Source organism: Salvelinus sp. IW2-2015, linkage group LG26 (assembly GCF_002910315.2).
Source record: "Salvelinus sp. IW2-2015 linkage group LG26, ASM291031v2, whole genome shotgun sequence".
NCBI lineage: Eukaryota > Metazoa > Chordata > Actinopteri > Salmoniformes > Salmonidae > Salvelinus > Salvelinus sp. IW2-2015.
Window position 1 is genome coordinate 22,370,043 of NC_036866.1, and position 19,497 is coordinate 22,389,539.

The 19,497-nt window shown below is 41.3% G+C and overlaps 1 protein-coding gene across 7 annotated transcripts in view; it reads left to right on the plus strand.

Moving 5' to 3' along the window:
• Positions 1-19,497, plus strand: part of LOC111952446 (myocyte-specific enhancer factor 2A-like) — a 131,362-nt gene that overhangs the window by 44,423 nt on the left and 67,442 nt on the right. The gene's annotated exons all lie outside the window — the stretch shown is intronic.

Here is a 19,497-nt window from a genome sequence, read left to right on the forward strand (position 1 = left end):
AAAACGGAATTGATGAAAAAAACTATACGGAATCAGGCAAAATTAGGACAGGTGGCAGGGATGGATCTGCTTGGGTAGGGGCTCTATGATTGGCTGAGGGGGACACAGGAAGAGGAAGTGTTTGGGGCTGGTGATGTCTCAATCTTCTTATCCAATGGCAAGGAAGAATGGGCTCTGAGGTTGACTTTTTAGGGGGGAGAGAGACTGGTAACTATCTCACCGATGTCTATCCATTAATTTCTCTGTCTCATGCTCTATTGCTCTGGCTGGCTCTCCCTTTTCCCCCAGTTTACTTCTCTCTTCTGGGGGTCGTAGAGAAAAACGGAGAACACCATCTTGTAGGTCAGACCATTCTGATTAAATCAATTTTCAGGATGTCTCATGCTGTTAAAAAACACAGCTCTATCTTTGACACCTTTCACCGCAGATGCGTAAGTGCGACACTGGTGGATGGGAAAAAAACATATCTCTAGCTTAAACTGACAGATTTTTGGGGGGATTTTTTTGTTATGTAACTTAGATTGATGCGCCGGTGCGTCAATCGACTCTAGGGGGTTAAAATGACAGATTTTATAGGGATTTTTTTATTATGCTAATTWGATTTTCGCGGGGGCGCGGACATCGACCTTAAAGGGTTAACATGCTTTTTTTAATGACATCTCTGTACCCAGCACATACAATTATCTGTAAGGTCCCTCAGTCGAGCAGTGAATTTCAAACACAGATTCAACCACAAATGCCAGGGAGGTATTCCAATGCCTCGCAAAGATATGCCTCCTTCCGTGGCCTCCAACTGCTCTTAAACGCTAGTAAAACTAAATGCATGCTCTTCAACCGATTGCTGCCCGCACCCGCCTGCCTAGCATCACTACTCTGGACGGTTCTGACTTAGAATATGTGGACAACTATAAATACCTAGGTGTCTGGCTAGACTGTAAACTCTCCTTCCAGACTCATATTAAGCATCTACAATCCAAAATTACATCTAGAATTGGCATCCTATTTCGCAACAAAGCCTCCTTCACTCATGCTGCCAAACATACCCTCGTAAAACTGACAATCCTGCCGATCCTTGACTTCGGCGATATCATTTACAAAATAGCCTTGCAACACTCTACTCAGCAAATTGGATGCAGTCTATCACAGTGCATCAGTTTTGTCACCAAAGCCCCATATACTACCCACCACTGCGACCTGTATGCTCTCATCGGCTGGCCCTCGCTACATATTCGTCGCCAAACCCACTGGCTCCAGGTCATCTATAAGTCTTTCCTAGGTAAAGTTCCGCCTTATCTCAGCTCACWGGTCACCATAGCAACAACCACCCGTAGCACGCGCTCCAGCAGGTATATTTCACTGGTCATCCCCAAAGTCAATCCTCGTTTGGCCGCCTTTCCTTCCAGTTCTCTGCTACCAATGACTGGAACGAATTGCAAAAATCACTGAAGTTGGAAACTTATCTCCCTCACTAACTTCAAGCATCGGCTGTCAGAGCAGCTTACCGATCGCTGCAGCTGTACACAGCCCATCTGTAAATAGCCCATCCAACCAACTACCTACCTCATCCCCATATTTGTTTTTGTTTTTTTCTGCTCTTTTGCACACCAGTATCTCTATTTGCACATCCTCATCTGCACATCTATCGCTCCAGTGTTAATTGCTTAAAATTGTAACTACCTCGCCACTATGGCCTATTTATTGCCTTACCTCCTTACTTCATTTGCACACACTGTATACAGATTTTATGCTGTGTTATTGACTGTACGTTTGTTTATCCCATGTGTAACTCTGTGTTGTTGTTTTTGTCGCATTGCTTTGCTTTATCTTGGCCAGGTCGCAGTTGTAAATGAGAACTTGTTCTCAACTGGCCTACCTGGTTAAATAAAGGTGATTAACATTTTTTTTTAAAGAAGAGCACCTATAGGTAGATGGGTCAAAAAACAAAAACATTGACATTGAATATCACTTTGAGCATGGTGAATTTATTAGTTACACTTGGATGATGTATTAATACACCCAGTCACTACAAAGATACAGGCTTCCTTCCTAATTCAGTTGCCGGAAAGGAAGGAAACCGCTCATGGATTTCACCATTAGGCCAATGGKAACTTTAAAAGAGTTGCAGAGTTTATAGCTGTGATAGAAAACTGAGGATTGATCAACAAATTGTAGTTACTCCACAATACTAACCTAATTGACAGAGTAAAAAGAAGGACGCCTGTACAGAATAAAAATATTCCAAAACATTTATCCTGTTTGCAACAAGGCAGTGAAGTAATACTGAAAAAGAATTTGTCAAAGCAATTAACTTTTTATCCTGAATACAAAGTGTTACGTTTGGGGAAAAAACATTACTGAATACCACTCTCCATACTTTCAAGCATGGTGGTGGCCACATTATGTTATGGGTATGCTTGTAATCATTAAGGACTGGTGAGTTTTTCAGGATAAAAAATAAACGGAAGGGAGCTAAGCACAGGCAAAATGCTAGAGGAAAACCTGTTTTAGTCTGCATTCCACCAGACACTCTGAGATGAATTCACCTTTCAGCAGGACAATAACCTAAAATACAATGCCAAATCTACACGGGAGTTGCTTTCCAAGAAGACAATGAATGTTCCTGAGTGGRGGGGTACAGCTTTGACTTAAATCTACTTGAAAATCTATGGAAAGACCTGAAAATGGTTGTCCAGCAATAATGGTTGTCTAGCAATAATCAACAACCATTTTGAAAAGAATAATGGCAAACGTTATGCAATCCAATCCAAGCTCATAGAGACTTACCCAGAAAGGCTCACAGCTGTAATCGCTGCCAAAGGTGCTCCTACAAAGTTTTGACACAGGGGTGTGAATACTCAGGAGAATGGCAAAATGACATCAATCTGTAAGTCATTGAGAGAGGACATCAGTTTTGTATGTGAATCCATGATAACAATGACGGAGAAATCAGATTATCTCGAGGGACAATCAAGGCGGAACAACATTGTTGTGGATGGAACTGCAGAATCTCCACATGAGACCTGGATGGAGTCTGAGGACAAAGTGAGGGAAATGATCTTGGAAAAACTGAAGTTGGACCACAGGAAGGTTGAGGTGGAGCGCACCCACAGGACTGGAAAACCCACCACCGGACCAGGTGACAGGCTCAGGCTGATAGTGGTCAGGTTCCTGAGGTTCAAGGACAAGGTAGCTGTTCTGGAAAGTGCCAAGAACTTGAGAGGAACGTATATCTTCCTCAATCAGGACTGTCCTGAAGCTGTGTGCCAGAAGTGGAAATAACTTATTCCAGCCATGAAAGCTGATGGAGCCCGTGGGGACATTGCTTACATCTGTTATGACGGGCTCATTGTCCACCCTCTCTCCAAAAAGCCTGGAAGGAATGAGAAAGCCAAGCCTATGGGTTTGTAGCTTCAACCCCGCAGCACACACACATACTTACACACACCAACTGATTAATGGACTGCTGAATGTATATTTTTTTCTCTTGCTTTGTTTGCTCTTTTCCATTTTATGTCTATCTTTGATAAGCTACCCAGGAAAGGGATGAAAATAGCCCATATTAATATATGTAGCCTTAGAAATTCATGAAATCAATAACTTGCTAACATCCGATAACATTCATATGTTAGCCATTTCTGAGACTCACTTAGATATTTAATTTGATGATACAGCAGTAGCAATACAAGGATATAACATCTATATAAGACAGGAATGCTTATGGGGAGGTGTTGCTGTATATATTCAGAGCCATATCCCTGTAATGCTTAGAGAATATCTTATGTCAAGTGTAATTGAAGTGTTGTGGTTTCAGGTTCACCTGGCACATCTAAAGCCTTTTATTTTGGTGTGTTGCTATAGGCCACKAAATGCTAACAGTCCGTGTCTAAATAATATGTGTGAAATGCTTGATAGTGTATGTGAAGTAAAAAGAGAGGTCTACTTTCTTGGGGACCTGAATATTGACTGGTTTTCATCAAACTGTCTGCTCAAGAGGAAGCTTTTCACTGTAACCAGTGCCTGTAATCTGGTGCAGGTTATTAATCAACCTACCAGGGTGTTTACAAACACTACAGGAACAAGATCATCCACATGTATTGATCACATTTTTACTTATACTGCAGAACTTTGTTCTAAAGCTGTATCCGTACCCATTGGATGCAGTGATCACAATAAAGTGTCTGTATCCAGGAAAGCCAAAGTTTCAAAAGCTGGGCCTTAAACATTGAATAAGAGATCATACAAAATATTTTGCTGTGACTCTTATGTGGAAACTGTTTTAAATTATTTGTTGGTCTGATGTGATTAATAAGGAGCATCCAGAGGCTGCACTTGTTGAATTCATGAAATTGCTTCTTCCAATTATTGATAAACATGGACCTGTTAAGAAACGTACTGTTAGAACTGTTAAGGCTCAATGGATTGATGAGGAATTGCAGAACTGTATGGCTGAAAGAGATGGGGCAAAAGGAGTGGCTAATAAGTTTGGCTGTACATCTGACTGTCTGACTTACTGCAAATGTAGTAATCATGTGACAAAACTCAACAAAAAGAAGTACAAACTGTATTATGAAGCCAAGATCAATGATATAAAGAATGATGGGGTTAAAACATTGCAGCACTTTAAATTAAATGATGGGCAGAAAGACTAATTCAACTCCTTCTTTCATCGAATTAGATGGCTTATTCATCACAAAACCATTTGATGTTGCCAATTATTTAATGATTACTTTATTGGCAAAGTGGGAAAACTTACGCAGGAAATGCCAACAACAAACAGTGAGCTATCGTACTCATGTATAAAAAACTAATAATGAAAGAAAGGCATTGCAAGTTTGAATTTTGTAAAGTTAGTGTGGGAGAGGTGGCAAAATTATTGTTATCGATCAATAATGACAAACCTCCTGGCATTGACATCTTAGATGGAAAGCTACTGCGGATGATATCTGACTCTATAGCCACTCCTATCTGTCATATCTTTAATCTGAGCCTAGAGGAAAGTTTTTGTCCTCAGGCCTGTGGGAAACCAAAGTTATTCCGCTACCGAAGAGTGGTATGTGGCCTTTACGGGTTCTAACAGCAGACCTATCAGCTTGCTGCCAGCTCTTAGCAAACTGTTGGAAAAAAATGTGTTTGACCAAATACAATGCTACTTCTCTGTAAACAAATTAACAACATACTTTCAGCATGCTTATAGAGAAGGGCACTCAACATGTACTGAACAATGACTGATGATTGGTTGAAAGAAATTGATATAAGAAGATTGTGGCAGCTGTACTGTTAGATTTCAGTGCAGCCTTTGATATTATTGACCATAACCAGTTGTTGAGCAAATTTCTGTGTCATGGCTTTTCAACCACTGCCATATTGTGGATTCAGAGCTATCTATCTAATAGAACTCAGAAGGCTTTCTTTAATGGAAGCTTCTCTAATGTCAAACATGTAAAGTGTGGTGTACCGCAGGACAGCTCTCTAGGCCCTGTACTCTTTTCTATTTTTCCTTCTTTTCACTCTGTCAATTAGGTTAGTATTGTGGAGTAACTACAATGTTGTTGATCCATCCTCAGTTTTCTCCTATCACAACCAATAAAATCTCTAACTGTTTTAAAGTCACCTTTGGCACAGTGGCGGCACTGTGCCATGAGGGAGGAAGAATTAAAAAAATTATGAGCATGGCCTTATTTCTATTACCGGATGTTGGATGACTGACATTCATATTCCATTCACCCAGTTCAATGTAGCATCGATAGGTTTAGGCTACTACATTATATTCAAATTTTCCCCATACCCATCTTGAGGTTGCTACAACCAAGCCTATGAATGAAAGTTTACACTGTAGGTGCACACAGGTCGAGAGAAAAATATGAGGTGACAGACAGTGACCGATGGATAGACTGTGACACATTCAGTACTGCCTTGCACACTCTTGCCTGCATCTAGCTTATCTAGGGTGTAATCATTAGTTCAACAGTTGCAAACGAGAGTTTCTATTGGACAAATTCTGGTGTTTTTATCCCCATTTTGTTTTCTTCCATTTAATAAAAGTTTTTCAACAGAATCTTCGGACGGAATACACCCCTGATCGCGCCTAAACACAGTTCACTTTCATAGCTGRCACGTTGTATTCCTTGTAGCCTCTATGCACTCTCCTCCTCTCACATTTTACATTTGTTTGTAGACTTCAATGCACAACACATCAGCTGTATGTGACCAGGCAAAAAAAACATTCCAATGCAAACCATGTCATAACCCCCTCACACATCCTACATCGTTGTCCCGATAGCTAACATAGTATCCCTCTGTTGAGTAGGCTAAACAAGCCATCTGCATTTGCTAGCTAAGTAAGTGAAACTGAAAGTGAAAAAAATGACAATCTCTCTCTTGCTTCACCTTTATTTTTGAAGAAATTAATTTGTTGAACTGTTCAACTATTGTCTTTCTCTSTCTATGAGTCAACTACTCACCACCTTTTATGCACTGCAGTGCTAGCTAGCTGTAGCTTATGCTTTCAGTACTTTTCTTTTGGGGTGTTGCTACAGGCCACCAAGTGCGAACAGTCAGTATCTAAATAATATGTGTGAAATGCTTGATAGTGTATGTAATGTAAACAGAGAGAGAAAATTGATAATTAGAAGATTGTGGGAGCTGTACTGTTAGATTTCAGTGCAGTCTTTAATATTATTGACCATAACCTGCTGTTGGAAAAACGGTTTGTGTTATGGCTTTTCAACCTCTGCCATATCATGGATTCAGAGCTATATATCTAATAAAACTCAAATGGTTTTCTTTAATGGAAGCTTCTCTAATGTCAAACAAGTAAAGTGTGGTATACCGCAGAGCAGCTCTCTAGGTCCTGTACTCTTTTCTATTTTTACCAATGACCTGCCACTAGCATTAAAGAAAGCATGTGAGTCCATGTATGCTGATGATTCAGCCGTATACGCATCAGCAGCCACAGCTAATGAGGTCACTGAAACCCTTAATAAAGAGTTGCAGTCTGTTTTGGATTGGGTGGGCAGTAATACACAGGTCCTGAAACTCTCTAAAACTCAGAGCATTGTATTTGGTACAATCATTCCCTAAGTTCTAGTCCTTAGCTGAATCTGGTAATGAATGGTGTGGCTATTGAACAAGTTCAGGAGACTAAATTACTTGGCGTTACCTTAGATTGTAAACTGTCATGGTCATAATGTTCGTAATGGCTGCTCAGTGAAACAACCGGTCCTGATTTTGTCATAGATACTTGCTAAAAAACTTTAATGAGCAAGCCTTCCTTCATGACCTGGCCTCTGTAAATTGGTACAGAATCAGTTTGATCCCCTCTGTTGACGACGCTTGGACCTTCTTTTTTGATATTTTCWGTGATATTGTTAACAAACACACCCCATAAAGAAAAATTGTATTAAAAACAGGTTCAGCCCCTGGTTCAACCGTGAAAGAATTTGGCGAAAGGCTCGGCACACGCATACTCAGGCTGACTGGCTCTCGTTCAGGCAAATTAGAAATAAGTGTAATCGGGCTATCTGGACGGCCATAGTTAGATACTTTAAGGAACAGTTCTCTCTCTGTGGGTCTAACCCCAAGAAGTTCTGGAAAAATGACCTGGAGAATAAACCCTCCTCCTCACAGCTGCCCATGTTCCTTAAAGTTGATGATGTGGTTGTTACTGACAAGAAGCACATGGCTGAGCTTTTTAAATCACCAATTCATTAATCCAGCCGCAGTGTCAGATTTCAAAAAGGCTTTACTGCGAAAGCAAACCATGRTATTATCTGAGGACAGCACCCCATCAAACAAAGACAGAAAATCATAATTCAACCCGCCAGGCGCGACACGAAACTCAGAAATAAAGATATAATTCATACCTTACCTTTGACGAGCTTCTTCTGTTGGCACTCCAATATGTCCCATAAACATCACAAATGGTCCTTTTGTTCAATTAATTCCATCGTTATATATCCAAAATGTTCATTTATTTGGCGCGTTTGATCCAGAAAAACACCGGTTCCAACTCGCACAACATGACTACAAAATATCTCATAAGTTACCTGTAATCTTTGTCCAAACATTTCAAACAACTTTCCTAATATAACTTTAGGTATTTTTTAACGTAAATAATTGATAAAATTTAAGACGGGATAAACTGCGTTCAATACCGGAGGAAAACAAAGTGGAGCGTGCTTTTCAGGTCACGCGCCTCTATCAAACAGTACACTTCACTCGACCCTCGTTCTGGACAGCCCTACTTCTTCATTACACAAAGGAAAAACATCAAGCAATTTCTAAAGATTGTTGACATCCAGTGAAAGCGATAGGAACTGCAAGCAACTGCCTTAGAATTCTAGAATTCCAATGAAAATTAATTGAAAAGAGAGTGACCTCAATTTTTTTTRCGCTGGATGGTTTGTCCTCGCTGTTTCGCCTGCCAAATAAGTTCTGTTATACTTACAGACATCATTCAAACAGTTTTATAAACTTCAGAGTGTTTTCTATCCACATCTATTAATACCATGCATATCCTAGCTTCTGGGCCTGAGTAGCAGGCAGTTTACTTTGGGCACGCTTTTCATCGGGACGTGAAAATACCGCCCCCTAGCCTTAAGAAGTTTTAAGTCAGGATTCCTATTTGACTCAGCCTTGTCTCCTTGCCCATCCAACATTTCTTCATCTCCCACCCCTTCTAATGCGACTAGCCCCGATGCTCCTCCCTCTTTTTCCCCTGCCCCGCTACAAAGTTTCTCCCTGTAGGGGGTCACTGAGTCCGAGGTGCTAAAGGAGGTCCTTAAACTTGATGGCAAAAAACATCTGGGTTAGATGGTTTAGACCCTTTCTTCTTTAAGGTTTCTGTCCCTATCGCCGCTAAGCCTATCTCTGACCTTTTTAACCTGCCTCTCCTCTCTGGGGAGGTTCCCACTGCTTGGAAGGCAGCCACGGTTCATCCTTTATTTAAAGGGGGAGATCAAGCTGATCCTAACTGTTATAGGCATGTTTCTATTTTGCCCTGTTATCAAAAATGTTGGAAAAACTTGTCAATAATCAACTGACTGGCTTTCTTGATGTCTATAGTATTCTCTCTGGTATGCAATCTGGTTTCCACGCAGGTTATGGATGTGTCACTGCAACCTTAAAGGTCCTCAATGATGTCGTCGTTGTCCTTGATTCTAAGCAATGTTGTGCTGCTATTTTTATTGACTTGGCCAAAGCTATTGATACGGTAGATCATTCCATTATTGTGGGCCGGCTAAGGAGTATTGGTGTCTCTGAGTGGTCTTTGGCCTGGTTTGCTAACTACCTCTCTCAAAGAGTGCAGTGTATAAAGTCAGAACATCTGCTGTCTCAGCCACTGCCTGTCACCAAGGGTGTACCCGAAGGCTCGATCCTATGCCCCACACTCTTCTCAATTTACATCAACAACATAGCTCAGGCAGTAGGAAGCTCTCTCACCCATTTAAATGCAGATGATACAGTCTTATACTCAGCTGGCCCCTCCCCGGATTTTGTGTTACACAAAGCTTTTTTAGTGTCCAACAAGCTTTCTCTGCCCTTAACCTTGCTCTGAACACCTCCAAAACAAAGGTAATGTGGTTTGGTAAGAAGAATGCCCCTCTCCCCGCAGGTGTGATTACTACCTCTGAGGGTTTAGAGCTTGAGGTAGTCACCTCATACAAGTATTTGGGAGTATGGCTAGACATACTCTGTTCTTCTCTCAGCACATATCAACGTTAAATCTAGACTTGGTTTCCTCTATAGTAATTGCTCTTCTTCCATCCCAGCTGCCAAAATAACCCTTATTCAGATGACCATTCTACCCATGCTAGATTTCGAAGATGTAATTTATAGATCGGCACGTAAGGGTGCTAGATGTTCTTTGCCATTCGGCCATCAGATTTGCCACCGATGCTCCTTATAGGACACATCACTGCACTCTATACTCTTCTGTAAACTGGTCATCTCTGTATACCCGTCGCAAGACCCACTGGTTGATGCTTATTTATAAAACTCTCTTAGGCCTCACTCCGCACTATCTGAGATATCTACTGCAGCCCTCATCCTCCACATACAATACCCATTCTGCCAGTCACACTCTATTAAAGGTCCCCAAAGCACACATCCCTGGGTCGCTGGTCTTTTCAGTTCGCTGCAGCTAGCGACTGGAACGATCTGCAACGAACACTCAAACTGGACAGTTTTATCTCAATCTCTTCATTCAAAGACTCTACCTTCTTGCCCTTTGTGCTGTTGTCTGTTCAAAAAATTCAAAAATAATCCAAAAAATATTTATAATCATGGAATCACAAGTGAAATATACCAAAACACAGCTTAGGTTGTTGTTAATCCACCTATCGTGTCAGATTTTGAAAATATGCTTTACAGCGAAAGCAATCCAAGCGTTTGTGAGTGTATCAAGTCGCTCTGGATAAGAGCGTCTGCTAAATGACTAAAATGTAAATGTAAATGTATCAGTCAATGCTAGAACAGTTAGCCTTATATTAGCTTGGTCACGAAAGTCAGAAAAGCAATAAGATTAATCGCTTACCTTTGATAATCTTCGGATGTTTGCACTCACGAGACTCCCAGTTACACAATAAATGTTATTTTTGTTCGATAAATATTAGTTTTATAACAAAAAAACGCCATTTGGGTTGCGCGTTATGGTCAGAAAACCAAAGCATCGTTCCGTTCCTGAAAGGCAGACAAATTCCAAAAAGTATCCGTAATGTTCGTAGAAACATGTCAAACGTTTTTTATAATCAATCCTCAGGTTGTTTTTAACATACATAATCGATAATATTTCAACCGGACGATAACCTACTCAATAAAAGAGAGAAAGAAAATGTCGAGCTACCCCTCCCGCACGCAGGAACTAATCAAAGGACACCTGACTCGTTTTGAAAAATCTCGCTCATTTTTCAAAATAAAAGCCTGAAACTATGTCTAAAGCCTGGTCACAGCCTGAGGAAGCCATTGGAAAAGGAATCTGGTTGATACGCCTTTAAATGGAGGAGGGACAGGCAACAGAACAGGGATAAAAAAAGTAAAAAAGCACTTCCGGGTTGGATTTCCTCAGCTTTTCGCCTGCAGAATCAGTTTTGTTATACTCACAGACAATATTTTGACAGTTTTGGAAACTTTGGAGTGTTTTCTATCCTAATCTGTAAATTATATGCATATTCTACGACCTGGGCCTGAGAAATAGTCAGTTTACGTTGGGAACATTATAAAAAAAATCTGTCCCCTAGCGTCAAGAAGTTAACTATTTATCTTTACATGGAATTTTTTTWATTTAAAAAAAAAATCTTTACAGGAAAATGGCACGGGCAGTATCTGATGTGTGGAGACATTTTACTGCAGCAGTGTACATTTGCAAATACTGTGTCAAATCATATGTGAAGAATTCAACAAAGATGCAGAATCATCTAGCCAAGTGCATAAAGTTCCCTCAGTGCTCACAACAAGCAACCTCTGACAAAAGTCCCTCTACTTCTATTCAGGGTGAAAATGATAAATCAGACACCTTATCGATAGCAACAGCTCATGGTCCTCCTGGAATCAGACGTTTTTTTGACTCAATGGAGGAACGTAGTCAGAGAAATGCTGATGAATGTCTTGCTCGAGCTGCGTGTGCAACTGGTTCACTTCTGATGCTCACAGGCAATGTGTATTGTAAGAGATTTCTGAATGGTGTTTGCCAGCATTCACCCCTCCAACCAGACATGCTTTATCTACTAATTTGCTGGGTGCAGAAATTAACAGATTTCAAGTGAAGGTCAAGCAAATCATAGAGAAAGCATTGTATTGCAATCATCTCTGATGTGTGGTCGAATGTTCGTGGGCAAGGAATAATTAACTACATCATCTCCACCCCTCAACCGGTATTCTACAAGAGCACAGACACAAAGGACAACAGACACACTGGTCTCTACATTGGAGATAAGCTGAAGGCAGTCATCAATGACCTTGGACCACAGAAGGTATTTGCACTGGTGACAGACAATGCTGCGAACATGAAGGCTGCTTGGTCTAAAGTGGAGGAGTTCTACCCTCACATCACACCCATTGGCTGTGCTGCTCATGCATTGAATCTGCTCCTCAAGGACATCATGGCACTGAAAACAATGCATACACTCTACAAGAGAGCCAAGGAAATGGTTAGGTATGTGAAGGGTCATCAAGTTACAGCAGCAATCTACCACACCAAGCAAAGTGAGAAGAATAAGAGCACCACATTGAAGCTGCCCAGCAACACCCATTGGGGTGGTGTTGTCATCATGTTTGACAGTCTCCTGGAGGGGAAGGAGTCTCTCCAAGAAATGGCCATATCACAGTCTGCCGATATGGACATCCCCATCAAGTGGATCCTCCTGGATGATGTATTTTGGGAGAGAGTGGTAAGCAGCCTGAAACTCCCAAAACCTATCGCAGTAGCCATTGCACGGATTGAGGGAGACAATGCCATCATGTCTGTTGTTCGGACACTGCTTGCAGATGTAAGAGATGAAATCTGTACTGCCCTGCCCTGCCCACTTCACTCAACAGGCTGACCAATACAAGGGTTGAAAGATTGGTGGTTTCCGGGCAAATTTGAGGCTCTTTGAGCCTGACAACAAGCCATCCTCAACAAGTTTGGAAAGTGACAGTGAAGATGAGTTCTCGGAGTCTGATGTTCAAGAGGTGGACATTTAGGAGGTCCAGGGAGAAGACATGAAAGCCTGAGAGGAAGACAACCAAAGCTTTAGTTTCTAGACTATCATTTTACAGATGTATGTTATAAACGTTTTTGGGAGATGCGATGGATCATTGGGGATTATTCAATATTCCATTTGTTTTGTTGTTCAGTGTAATCATCACATGTGAAGAGTCAACTCATTTAATTAAAGTTAAATTCGTAACTAAATAGTTTTTTTTATTTCTATTGGAAGGATTTAATCATTTGCAATTATGTCTACTCAAGATAAGATCAAATGTTTATGTTTCTTTTTCCGTATGATATAGTAAATATATCCAATGCAAAAAACATCTATATTTAAATGGTATTAATATTTTAATTTGCATATATTTCCATTAATTCCCATATATTTCCGTTAATTCCCACAGAAAGTTTCCACCTCTGAATATTCCCCAAAATGTGCAACCCTAGCTGCTGCCATGTTGTGTTGCTACCATGTTGTTGTCATGTTGTGTTGCTACCGTGCTGTGTTGTCATGTGTTGCTGTCATGCTATGTTGTTGTCTTAGGTCTCTCTTTATGTAGTGTTGTGTTGTCTCTCTTGTCATGATGTGTGTTTTGTCCTATATTTGTTATTTCATTTATTTGTATTTTTAATCCCAGCCCCCGTCCCCGCAGGAGGCCTTTCGCCTTTTGGTAGGCCGTCATTGTAAATAAGAATTTGTTCTTAACTGACTTGCCCAGTTAAATTTAAGGTTAAATTAAATTAAAGGGAAAAACAATACATACAGTGGGGAGAACAAGTATTTGATACACTGACGATTTTGCAGGTTTTCCTACTTACAAAGCATGTAGAGGTCTGTAATTTTTATCATAGGTACACTTCAACTGTGAGAGAAGGAATCTAAAACAAAAATCCAGAAAATCACATTGTATGATTTTTAAGTAATTAATTTGCATTTTATTGCATGACATAAGTATTTGATACATCAGAAAGAGCACTGAATTATTTGGTACAGAAACCTTAGTTTGCAATTACAGAGATCAACGTTTTCCTGTAGTTCTTGACCAGGTTTGCACACTGCGAGCAGGGTATTTTGGCCCACTCTCCATACAGACTTCTCCAGATCCTTAAGGTTTCGGGGCTGTTCGCTGGCAATATGGATTTTTCGGCTCCTCAAAGATTTTCTATTGGGTCAGGTTGGAGACTGGCTAGGCCACTCCAGGATTTTGAGATGCTTCTTACGGAGCCACTCCTTAGTTGCCCTGGCTGTGTGTTCGGGTCGTTGTCATGCTGGAAGAACCCAGCACGACCCATCTTCAATGCTCTTACTGAGGAAGGAGGTTGTTTGGTCAAGATTCGCGGATAATGGCCCATCCATCCTCCCCTCATACGTGCAGTCGTTCCTGTCCCCTTTGCAGAAAGCATCCCCAAAGAATGAGTTTCACCTCCATGCTTACACGTTGGGATGGTGTTCTTGGGGTTGACTCACTCCTTCTCTTCCTCCAAAACACGGCAGAGTGGAGTTTAGAGCAAAAAGCTCTAATTTTTGTCTCATCAGACCACATGGACCTTCTCCATTCCTCGTCTGGATCATCCAGATGGTCATTCGGCAACTTTCAGACGGCCTGAACTGCGCTGCTTGGCAGGTGAGCCTTGCGTGCGCTGCAGGATTTTAATCCTGACGCCGTAGTGGTGTTACTTACATGGTTTTCTTTGAGACTGTGGTCCAGCTCTCTTCAGGTCATTGACCAGGTCCTGCCGTGTAGTTCTGGGCTGTCCCTCACATTCCTCATGATCATTGATGCCCACGAGGTGAGATCTTGCATGGAGCCCCAGACCGAGGTGATTGACCGTCATCTTGAACTTTTCATTTTCTAATAATTGTGCCAACAGTTGTTGCCTTCTCACCAAGCTGCTGCCTATTGTCCTGTAGCCATCCCAGCCTTGTACAGGTCTACAATTTATCCCTGATTCCTTACACAGCTCTCTGGTCTTGGCCATTGTGGAGAGGTTGGGTCTGTTTGATTGAGTGTGTGGACAGGTGTCTTTTATACAGGTAACGAGTTCAAACAGGTGCAGTAATACAGGTAATGAGTGGAGAACAGGAGGGCTTCTTAAAGAAAAATAACAGGTCTGTGAGAGCCGGAATCTTACTGGTTGGTAGGTGATCAAATACTTATGTCATCAATAAAATGCAAAATTAATTACTTAAAAAAATCATACAATGTGATTTTCTGGATTTTTGTTTTAGATTCCGTCTCTCACAGTTGAAGTGTACCTATGATAAAAATGACAGACTCTACATGCGTTTGGTAAGTAGGAAAACCTGCAAAATCGTCAGTGTATCAAATACTTGTTCTCCCCACTGTATATTCAATGGTTGTAAAGATGGGGAGAGGTCTAAAGGGATGCTCTGCTTTTTGACAACACAAGTTCTGCAGGCTCTAGTTTGGTCTAATCTTGATTATTGTCCAGTCGTGTGGTCCAGTGCTGCAAGGAAAGACCTAGTTAAGCTGCAGCTGGTCCAGAACAGCGCGGCACGTCTCGCTCTTAATTGTAATCAGAGGGCTGATATAAATACTGTGCATGCCAGTCTCTCTTGGCTAAGAGTTGAGGAGAGACTGACAGCATCACTTCTTTTTTATAAGAAACATGAATGTGTTGAAATCACAAATTGTTTGCATAGTTAACTTTCACACAGCTCTGACACACACACTTACCCCACTAGACATGCCACCAGGGGTCTTTTCACAGTCCCCAAATCCAGAACAAATTCAAGAAAGCGTACAGTATTATAAAGAACCATTATTGCATGGAACTCCGTTCCATCTCATATTGCTCAAATAAGCAGCAAACCTGGTTTCAAAAAACAGATAAAGCAACACTTCACGCCACAACGCCTCTCCCCTATTTGACCTAGATAGTTTGTGTGTGCATTGATATATAGACGACGTGTGCCTTTAAAAAAAATGTATGTAGTTCTGTCCTTGAGCTGTTCTTGTCTATTCATTTTCTGTATTATGTCATGTTTTGTGTGGACCCCAGGAAGWGTAGCTGCTGCTTTTGCAACAGCTAATGGAGATCCTAATAAAATACCAAATACATCAATCATCAACGTCAATGATCAGCTGATAGCCCACTCTTATTTCCCAATGTCAATCATATCTTAGGAGGCACTGTAAATTGATAGCTTGCTTACAATTTGTGTTTTGTTGCAGAAATAAATAGGCTTATGCTCAATTTTTTTWAAATTTTCGCTAAAGAGGCAATTGGTATGTTATGAATTCCTAGATATTGATTATGAAAGGGGGATGTGCACCCTTTTTTCATTTCGAGCACCTGCCCCCTGAAAGGTCTGTGCACGGCCATGCACAGGACTGTATGTTTTCATGTTAGCAACCATTTCTATTTGAGGTAGCAATGTTCTCTGGTATTCAAGTGTGCTTCAAGTATTTTCAATCCAACAGATGTAATTTATTGTTTGTAATACATTACCATTATCCAGTACTGTAAGATAAAGTGTATCTATCCAGTGTYGGGGTTAGCTGTAAAATGATATACCTTCAATGTTGAGAAAAGATGGGATGAGCTGGCTTGAAATATGTTTATATTCCATATAAAGATAGATTTTCTAGGTATAAACTGGTGTTATGAAACAAAGTAATGTAATCATGTAATTTAAACTGAGTTTATAAATTAAGCCTAATCTCAACAGCATTTATTATCAGAAAAGATTAGATGCAGAAATAATGCAAAACATATCTAAACCATTATATTGACTGTCAACTGAAATACTGTTCACGCCGTTCAGAAGAGAGGCCATTTCTATATTGGGTAGTGTTTTGGATAGGTTACCTGTTTTATGGAACTGCAGCTCGGCTGCTGTCACTGACAATATGAATGTCCCCAAAGTCCCAGCCGGATAAACAGGCACCATGGCATTTTTTGTCAGTGCAGTCATATTTACAGACACGATTCCCCCGCCACCCTGCAATTTCAGCCAGAGAAGTTGATGAGGCAGCAGCAGTATAGCAGGCTGCAGCAGGGGCTTCTTGGCGTGGGAGTGAACCCAGAGCACTGAGCAGTGAGTGAGCAGGGCGAAGTGGGGTGACTGCGGCCTCTCCACACTGGAGGACTTGTCCCTTGGCCTGACAGGGCCCCTCGCTGGGCTCCGCGCGGCTCCATGCGGTTGCAGCTACTTGGTAGTAATTAGGAGCAGCCACTGCACCACAGCACCCTGTCATTAGCAGGGTGGGTCAGTCAGCCGGACACACAGCACCCTTCTGTCCCTCGACTCTAACTGCCATGGCTCTGGTACTGGCCAGCCACAGAGTAGAGAGGCCTGCCCTGGAATTCAGTCTGTCTGCCTGCTCACGCTAAATATAAACCCTAAATAGCACAACACATCCCAGTCCTGTCTACTCAACCACTGTCTCAGAGGCCTACTGTATAGCCGTGGAGAACAGGGATCCCAAGAGTTTGCATTACACTTTTGATAAAGTATGGAGAAGTGGTCTTTTGATCCCGATCCAATAGGATATATCCTTTTTTGGGGGTAAGATATATATATATATATATATATTTAACAATACAAAACATACATGTACAAATGACAGCATACTGTCGCACATCAATGACATCAGACCTACCCAGACCCACCTGCTCACACCCTCTCTCCAYCGCCCGCATCACTCTCCGCCACTTGGCCTCAAACTGCACCATTTTGTTTCTCTCCGTTGCCCACGCACTTTCAACATTTAGGTAATACAGCATTTGACCTTTCCATTATGTTAACAAGGGACGATTGGTTGATTTCCAGTTTTTAAGTATACGTTTTTACAAGATGATTGACAAGAAAAGTACCGTCCAACCCATCGGGTATCTCACTGCACCCTCATATGCCATGTCTTGAAATATGTAGACAGACGGATTAAAAGTACCCTACTGTTCAAAAGTTTGGGGTCACTTAGAAGTGTCCTTGTTTTTTAAAGAAAGCAKATTTTTTGGTCCATTAAAATAACATCAAATTGATCAGAAATACAGTGTAAACATTGTTAATGTTGTAAATGACTATTATAGCTGGAAATGGTTGATTTTTAATGGAATGTCTACATAGGCGTACAGGGGCCCATTGGTCAGTCCAAACTGCTTTTTAATTCTGTCATCGAAATAAATGTATTTCCTATTACCAAGTCATTTACGCTTTCTATGTTTTTAGTTTTCCATTTGGACCAATTTATCGGGGAATTCTGAAAAGCTATCTAAGGATTGTTCCATAGGGTTGTGTTTTTAGAATTGGATATTGGTTCTTGTAGAATACGTTTAATTTTCTTCCAAATATACTTTTATGACCGAGTATAGTTTTTCAAAGAATGTCTTCGGTGGTGTAATTGGTATTACTGAGAATAAATATAAAAATAGGATGTATCCTATTCGCACCCTCTCAAAATATCATTTGCACTCTCTAGCAGGTGAAACAACTTTCATGCCATGCGCACAGAAAGTTAATTGGGGTTTTGCTCACCCTCCTGAGGGTGATAACATGAGACCTCGTGACCCTGCCCCTCAGCTGCTCTGCTCGAGCTCCACCATGTCTCTGACAGTTACTGTGTGGGATGCAGCTCAGTCAAGTGAGATACCAAAATCTACACAATGGGCCAATTATCAGCATAACACCTGCTTCTGGGTGGGATCTAAATAGCAATCCAGGGGTGAGCAGACTCATGCCAGAGCATTAGTATCTGCACCATCTGCACTGACCTGTGACATCAGCATAAAAGGAAAAGGAAGGAAGCAAGAACGTACATTCAAGAACATTGTTTCTGATTGCTGAATTGACAAGCTGGGAACCCTCTGAAAACTTGCGGCTTGTAGAGTAAAGTGTAGAAGGGAAATACACTTACAGTACTGTATTGTTTTACAGAAAAGTACAGGCGCGGAGACACACACTGCTTAGTCATTTATGTGTGTGTTGTCTTTCCATACGATTCTGAAATGTCACACTTCATCTCCCATAATGGTTATCAGTAGTGCRCAGGCGCTACCATTACTGTGGTTTCGCTGGCTCAGCAACAGAGACTCTTCTATGAGAATAGGGCACACTGTGAATACACTGGGAGTGCTGCTAAAATGAAGCTTCACCATGGTAATGTGATGTGTGTGTATCTTCTCTCCATGGACCTTGAAACACACAGTGGCCTGTCCCTGGGGTGTGCTCCTAACCAAGGGGAAACGACCATTAGCATACGAGCTCATTGTCGGAAGACAATTAGAATCGTTATCCGTGTGGCTTCACTGCCAGCAATCCGTATTCATAGCGTTAAAGTGAACGAATGCCTTAAGTAGGCTAATTAAATAGCGTGGTAATACAGGACGCTGCGCGGGGGGGGGGGGGTCGTCTTCTCATATCATCACTGGAAGTGCTCTGGAACGGCTGTTGACCTTTCACGATTTATGGCAGCGAGTGTGGCATGGGCTGGGAGGTCTGTAATTGCACTATCTATCAAAACAAATGGATTAGACTCAAGAGCCCATGCAGAAATGAGCTCAGGCAGAGCACGTAAAGTGTGTCATTTCTAGGATGTTTCTTTGATTACCTTTGCAGTGACTCGCCTATGAATTCTCTAAAATGTAATAAAAGCCAACGTTTTAGCCAAATCACTTTTTTATGAATAGATGTATATTTCATAACCATAGCATTATTTTATGATGCTCACCCTAGATCCCCTTGGTTCTACTGTTCTCTTCATCCTCTAGGTGTATGAAAGATGGAGGCTGAGGTCCTGTCATGAGTACAGTACGCTGGTACAGAGAGCCCACCCCGTTCTAGA